Raw genomic sequence first — 8,337 nt, forward strand, 5'->3', positions numbered from 1 at the left:
CATAATACTGTATTGCATATTTTAAAGTTGCTAAGCTGAAAACTTCTCATCACAAGAAAAAAAAATTGTAACTATGTATGATAAGTGATGTTCACTAGACTTATTATTGTGACTGTTTTACAATATATACAAATAGCAAGTCATTATGTTGTACACCTGGAACTAATTTAACGTTATATGTCAAGCATACCTTAATACCTTCATTTAAAAAAATTAACAGCCTAAAATGCCACAAGTTTGTTATCTCGCAGTTTCTGTACTGCAATCTAGCATGGTTTAACTGGGACTTTTGTTTAGTATAAGACCCAAGTAAAGGTGATGGTCAGCTGTGTCATCTGGAAGCTCAATTAGGGAGATATTCACCTTCAAACTTTACTGAAATTATTATTTTCTGGCTGATCTGCAGTGCAGCTTTGCATTGATTAGATTTCTATCTACATCGACTATTTTGTTCCTTATTTGTATTCTAAGCACTGTGCTATTGACACAACGTTTATTATGACATCAAAATATCTGTGATAGCTAGGGCTTCCCTGGTGGTCCAGTGGCCAAGAATTCGCCTTGCAATGCAGGGGATCCCACTGGTTCAATTCCTGGTCTAGGAAGATCCACATGCCCCAGGGCAACTAAGCCCCTGAACTCCAGCTACTGAGCCTGTGCTCTGGAGCCTTCAAGCTGCAACTACCAAAGCCTGCATGCCAGAGAGTCTGTACAAGAGAAGCCACTACAGTAAGAAGCCCAGGCATGCCAAGTCACTTTAGTTGTGTCTGACTCCTTGTGACCGTATGGACTGTAGCCCGCCAGGCTTCTCTGACTGTGGGATTCTCCAGGTAAGGATACTGGAGTGGGTTGCCATTTCCTCCTTTAAAGGATCTTCCCAACTCAGGGATCGAACCTGCGTCTCTTTTGTCCCCTGCATTGGCAGGAGGATTCTTTACCACTAGCACCACCTGGGAAGCCCAATAAGAAGCCCAGTGCACCACAACGAGAGCAAGTCCAAGTGCAGCAACAAAGACCCAGTACAGCCCAAAAGAAACACATAAATATTAAAAAATAATCTGTGATATCTAGTTAGAGAAGTCTTTTTTCCTTGTTTTTTCTTCTTCTGGGGTGTATCAGGGAGTTTTGGTCTTTTGCCATCCTATATAACCATTAACATAAGCACTTTAAGCTTTAATTTGAACAACCGAGGCTTTGGTTTGAAATTGCACTGAATCTGTGTATCAGTTTGGTGATGTATTCATTTGCTAGAGCTTCTATAACAGAATACCACAGACTGGTGGCTTAAACAACAGGAATTTATTTTTCACTGTTCTGAAAGCTGCTGCTGCTAAGTCGCTTCAGTCGTGTCCGACTCCGTGCGACCCCATAGATGGCAGCCCACCAGGCTCCCGCGTCCCTGGGATTCTCCAGACAAGAACACTGGAGTGGGTTGCCATTTCCTTCTCCAGTTCTGGAAGCTAGAAGTGTACAATCAAGGTGTTGCTGTTTGGCAATTCCCTGGTGCAGTCCAGGGATTAGGACTCAGCTTCCACTGCAGGGGGCACGGGTTCCGGGAACACTGATCTTGCAAGCTGTGTGCGCTCCCCGCACCTCCCCACCCCACCCCGCCCCCCCGCGCCAAAAAAGGTGTTGCAGGTTTGGTTTCCTCTGTGGCCGCTCTCCTCTGCTTGCAGATGGCCGCTTTCTCACTGTGTCCTCCTGTGGTCACCCCATGGTCTGTGTTGTTGTGTCCTCTTCTAGTAAGTCACCAGTTATATTGGACTAGGTCCTGCCCCTATGATCTCATTTTGCCTTTATTATCGCTTCAAAGGTCCTGTCTCCAAATACATTCATATTCTGAGCTACTGGTGGCTAGTGATCGAACATATGATTTTGGGGGCAGTACATTCAGCCCCCAACAGGGGAGCACTGATGTTTTCCCAATGTTGAATCTTCCCATCCATGAACAATACAGCCATCTATTTTAGTATTTTTAATGTCTTTTTACAAAATTTATCATGCCCTGAAAAGTAATTGAATATTCTCACTTTACTTCACCAGATCTCTCTTTTTTCCTTCTGTGCTTTGGTTTGTGTCTTAGAAGGTTGACATTTTTGGAGTTTATCAGAGGGCTCCCTTGCCTTCTGGCCTCTGTAAAGTTTTTGCCAATGGGAAGTATGGGTAGGAGATCTGAGTGCATACACATCCCTGCCTTCTTGCCCACTTCACTGCTGATGGTTGGCCGCAAGCTGTATTCCTCTCCAGAGGCTTGCAGCTCTTTTTAAATATTTATTTATTTGGCTGTGCCCGTTTTAGTTGCAGCACACAGGATCTATTAGTTACAGCATTTCAACTCCTAGCTGTGGCATGTGGGACCTAGTTACTCACCAGGGAGCAAACCCGGGCCCTTGGACTGGGAGCTTGGAGTCTTAGCCTCTGGGCCACCAGGGAAGTCCAGCCTTGCAGTCTGGACTGTCACCTTGTCCTGTAGCCAGAGTGCTATGAAATTAGGTTCAGGTAACTGCTCCTTTTCAGTTGCCCATTCAGACCTATAATCAGTAACCCATTTTTCTCTCTTGAGTTTCTCCACCACTCCGTTGCTTGCTTTTGATCCTGACCACTTAATAAATGATCTATTCATTAAACTCTCTTCTGGGACTTAAATTTTCCTGCTGGGAAAAATACTTTGTCAGATTTATTCTCAAGTACTTTTTATCTTTTGATGCTATTTTATTATTTTATAGCATAATTTAAAATTACATTTCCTGTTTGTTGTATAGAAATACTAATGCAATTGCTTTTGCTGTATTTTTTTTTTAACCTGGCAAACTTGCTAAACTCTAATTCAAATGATTTATACTAGGTCTTTAAAAATACCTAAATATAAAAAAGTATAGATTTTTCTTTATATATAATCTCCAAAATAATCTTTAAATAAGCCCAGATTTGTAATTTTCTTTGCAGCATTTATGCCTTTTAGGCTTATATAAACATCTAGTTCGATGCTGTTTTGGAGTGATCGTCGTACTCACTCTTATCTCATACCTAACCTAACAGGAAACTCTCTAAGTTTTTCATTATGTGTGATATTTCTTTCAGATATTCTATCAGGTTTAGAATGTCTGAAAGAAATATCACACATGGTTCCCTAATAGTTCTGGTATATAACAGCTTTTATCATGAATGAATGCACATTAAATTTTATCTAAAGTTTTCTGCACTATATAATGAAATATTGATATCATTTTTTTCTCTTTTAATGTGGTTTGTTGTTGTTGTTTAGTCACTCAGTTGTGTCACCCTTTGCAAACCCATGGACTGCAGCATGCCAGGCTTCCCTGTCCTTCACCATCTCCCGGAGTTTGCTCAAATTCATGTTCATTGAGTCAGTGATGACATCCAACCATCTCATCCTCTGTCATTCCCTATCCTCCTGCCTTTGATCTTCCCCAGCATCAGAGTGTTTTCCAATGTGTCAGTTCTTTGCATCAGGTGGCCAAAGTATTGGAGCTTCAGCTTCAGCATCGGTCCTTCCAGTGAATATTCAGGGTTGATTTCCTTGGAAGGCATCAATTCTTCAGCACTCATCCAATTCTCACATCCATACATGACTACTGGAAAAACCGTAGCTTCGACCATACAGACCTTTGTTGGCCAAGAAATGTCTCTGCTTTTTATATGCTATGTTTGTCATTGTTTTTCTTCCAGTGAGCAAGCATCTTTCAATTTCATGGCTGCAGTCACTGTCTACGGTGATTTTGGAGCCCAGGAAAATAAAATTTGTCACTATTTCCATTGTTTCCCCATTTATTTGCCATGAAGTGACAGGACCAGATGCCACGATCTTCATTTTCTGAATGTTGAGTTTTAAGCCAGGTTTTTTCTCTTGTTCAGGGGATCTTCCTGACCCAGGGATAGAACCCGGGTCTCCTGCATTGCAGGCAGATTCTTTACCATCTGAACCATCAGGGAAGTCTTTAATGTGATTCAGTTCAGTTCAGTCACTCAGTCGTGTCCAACTCTTTGCGACCCCATGCGACCCCATGAACTGCAGCACTCCAGGCCTCCCCGTCCATCACCAACTCCTGGAGTCCACCCAAACCCATGTCCATTGAGTTGGTGATACCATCTAACCATCTCATCCTCTGTTGTCCCCTTCTCCTTCTGCCCTCAATCTTTCCCAGCATCAGGGTCTTTTCAAATGAGTCAGCTCTTCGCATCAAGTGGCCAAAGTATTGGAGTTTCAGCTTCAACATCAGTCCTTACAATGAACACTCAGGACCGATCTCCTTTAGGATGGACTGGTTAGCTCTCCTTGCAGTCCAAGGGACTCTCAAGTGTCTTCTCCAACACCACACTTCAAAAGCATCAATTCTTTGGTGCTCAGCCTTCTTCACAGTCCAACTCTCACATCCATACATGACCCTAGGAAAAACCATAGCCTTGACTAGGTGGACCTTTGTTGGCAAAGTAATGTCTCTGCTTTTTAGTATGCTGTCTAGGCTGGTCATAACTTTCCTTCCAAGGAGTAAGTGTCTTTTAATTTCATGGCTGCAATCACCATCTGCAGTGATTTTGGAGCCCCTCAAAATAAAATCTGCCATTGTTTCCACTGTTTCCCCATCTACTTGCCATGAAGTGATGGGACTGGCTGCCAGGATCTTAGTTTTCTGAATGTTGAGCTTTAAGCTAACTTTTCACTCTCCTCTTTCACTTTCATCAAGAGGCTCTTTAGTTCTTCACTTTCTGCCATAAGGGTGGTGTCATCTGCATATCTGAGATTATTGATATTTCTCCCGGCAATCTTGATTCCAGCTTGTGCTTCTTCCAGCCCAGCGTTTCTCATGATGTACTCTGCATAGAAGTTAAAGAAGCAGGGTGACAATATACAGCCTTGACGTACTCCTTTTCCTATTTGGAACCAGTCTGTTGTTCCATGTCCAGTTCTAACTGTTGCTTCCTGACCTGCATACAAATTTCTCAAGAGGCAGGTCAGGTGGTCTGGTATTCCCATTTCTTTAAGAATTTTCCAGTTTACTGTGATCCACACAGTCAAAGGCTTTGGCATAGTCAATAAAGCAGAAATAGATATTTTTCTGGAACTCTCTTGCATTTTCGATGATGCAGCAGATGTGGTTAATTATAATAATTGCAGTAGTCTGTCTTCTAATATTAAACTGACTTTGAAGTCCATGGAACTGACCACAATACATTATACTCTTAGAACTCAGAATACAAATGAGGAGGAATTATACCTTTTGTTTTAGATACAAGGCAGTTTTCAGTTGTAGGCTTCCCTACACACAATGAGCTACAGATGGACATATATTAATATTTTACCGACTAGTTTTTCTAACCGGAATTGTGTTTTATATTTATCTCCATCAGTAATGCAGAAATTTAATAAATAATCATTTATCCAACATTCACTAAATGCCATTGACTCTAATTGAAAGGAAATCTGAAAAAGAGGTGATATATGTACTCGTTGTTGCTGTTTAGTGGCTAAGCTGGGTCTGACTCTTTGTGACCCCCATAGACTGTAACCTGCCAGGCTCCTCTGTCCATAGGATTGCCCAGGCAAGAATACTGGAGTGAGTTGCCATTTCCTTCTCTAGGGGATCTTCCCAACCCAGAGACTGAACCCTAGTCTCCTGCCTGGCAGGTGGGTTCTTTACCACTGAGCCACCCGGGATGCCCCCAATACGTGTATAAGTATAGCTGACTTGGGGCTTCCTAGATGCTTCAAGTGGTAAAAAATCTGCATGCCAATGCAGAAGATGCAAGAGATACAGGTTTGATCCCTGGGGCAGGAAGATTCCGTGGAGTAGGAAGTAGCAAGCACTCCAGTATTCTAGGCAAGAAGTTGCAGTATTCTTGCCTGGACAATTCCATGGACAAGGAACCTGGTGGGCTACAGTCCCTGGGATGGCAAAGAGTCAGACAAGACTGAGGATAGCTGATTCACTTTGCTGTACAGCAAAAACTAACACAACATTGTAAAGCAAGTATACAGCAAAGACAATTTTAAACATAAAATAAATTCTATTCACTTTTCTGGTACTACAGTACAAAGATGACAAAGCCATACGGAGCTCATAATTTAAACGTGAAAGGAGTGTGTGTACCTGTGTGTTCGACCACAGGGTGAGTTGGCACAGAGAGAAGGAAAGATAACTGAAAACATACACAGTAAGTGCTGTCATATTGAGGAATGAACAAAAGGCTGAAGAAATAGAAAAGGGAAGCATTTCAAGTCTCCATTCAAGTTATCAGCGTGACTCCTGAATGAAGATACATATTTACCACAAAAAGATGATGCAGAAGGAATCTTTCACAGACATTTGGGCTGATTAAATATGTGTTGATATGTGCCAAGACATCATGGCCTTAAGGATAAATCAGTGAAGTGGCCACAAAAATCTCTGCTGTTTTGGTTGACTTTCTAACCAATTTCAAAGGAAAGAAACAACTTGCACAGGGAAAGGACCTTTCCTGCTCATAACAGATTTTGTATGAGCAATCCTTCAAGTTACCCTTGTCACACCATGCAGGGATAAAAGTGCACAGCCTGCAGAAGAAAATACCAGTGTTTCTATTATACTTAGTTTATAGATTCTAGTATTTCTAGTTTTGCCTATGAACTAACATGTATGTAACTTTGATGGGAATACCAGACCACCTGACCTGCCTCTTGAGAAATCTATATGCAGGTCAGGAAGCAACAGTTAGAACTGGACATGGAACAACAGACTGGTTCCAAATAGGAAAAGGAGTACGTCAAGGCTGTGTATTGTCACCCTGCTTATTCAATTTATATGTAGAGTATATCATGAGAAACGCTGGGCTGGATGAAACACAAGTTGGAATCAAGATTGCGGGAGAAATATCAATAATCTCAGATATGCAGATGACACCACCCTTATGGCAGAAAGTGAAGAACTAAAGAGCCTCTTGATGAAAGTGAAAGAGGACAGTGAAAAAGTTGGCTTAAAGCTCAATTCAGAAAACTAAGATCCTGGCAGCCAGTCCCATCACTTCATGGCAAGTAGATGGGGAAACAGTGGAAACAGTGGCAGATTTTATTTTGAGGGGCTCCAAAATCACTGCAGATGGTGATTGCAGCCATGAAATTAAAAGACACTTACTCCTTGGAAGGAAAGTTATGACCAGCCTAGACAGCATACTAAAAAGCAGAGACATTACTTTGCCAACAAAGGTCCACCTAGTCAAGGCTATGGTTTTTCCTAGGGTCATGTATGGATGTGAGCTCTGAAGAATTGATGCTTTTGAACTGTGGTGTTGGAGAAGACTCTTGGAGTCCCTTGCACTGTAAGGAGATCCAACCAGTCCATCCTAAAGGAGATGCGTCCTGAGTGTCATTGGAAGGACTGATGTTGAAGCTGAAACTCCAATACTTTGGCCACCTGATGTGAAGGACTGACTCATTTAAAAAACTTTGATCCTGGGAAAGACTGAAGGCAGGAGGAAAGGGGGACGACAGAGGATGAGATGGTTGGATGGCATCACCGAGTCAATGGACATGAGTTTGGGTAAACTCTGGGAGTTGGTGACGGACAGGGAGGCCTGGTGTGCTGCAGTCCATGGGGTTGGAAAGAGTCGGACACAACTGAGCAACTGAACTGAACTTACAAATTATTATCCGTATAATGGGAATGGGAACTCAAGCTTTACTGATGTATTTCATCAAAGAATTTGAGTACCACTGTTTTAGAGTCCTTCGAAGGCCTCAAAATAAAAAGTAATTTGAAATTAACTGTATTTAAAGTCACAGAGCCGGTCTAAAATACTAGCAATGGAGAAATGTTACGTGGCTGGGGAATGTACTTAAGGGCCCTGGAGAGAATTCCGGAGGAGCTGCCTTATACAACTGCTAGGAGAAGACAATGACACCCCACTCCAGTACTCTCGCCTAGAAAACCCCAGGGGCGGAGGAGCCTGGTGGGGCTGCAGTCCATGCGGTCGCTAAGAGTCGGACACAACTGAGCGACTTCATTTTCACTTTTCACTTTCCTGCATCGGAGAAGGCAATGGCAACCCAGTGTTCTTGCCTGGAGAATCCCAGGGACGGGGGAGCCTGATAAACTGCCGTCTGTTGGGTCGCACACAGCCGGACACGACTGAGCGACTCAGCAGCAGCAGGAATGAAAAAAAAAACCTACTGTTTGCAGGTTTGGATCATCGCTGGGAACAACTAGAGGTAGATGTTCACACACCCAGCACAGTCCTGCCGTCTGAACTGCTTGGTGCACAACCCAGATAGGTTGCCAGGTTCAGGTGAGCAGTACCTGCTTTCGCATTTGGCAACTCTGCCCAGAAACTTCATGGCCACTG

The sequence above is a fragment of the Bos mutus genome, chromosome 5 (genome assembly GCF_027580195.1).
Source record: "Bos mutus isolate GX-2022 chromosome 5, NWIPB_WYAK_1.1, whole genome shotgun sequence".
Lineage (NCBI taxonomy): Eukaryota > Metazoa > Chordata > Mammalia > Artiodactyla > Bovidae > Bos > Bos mutus.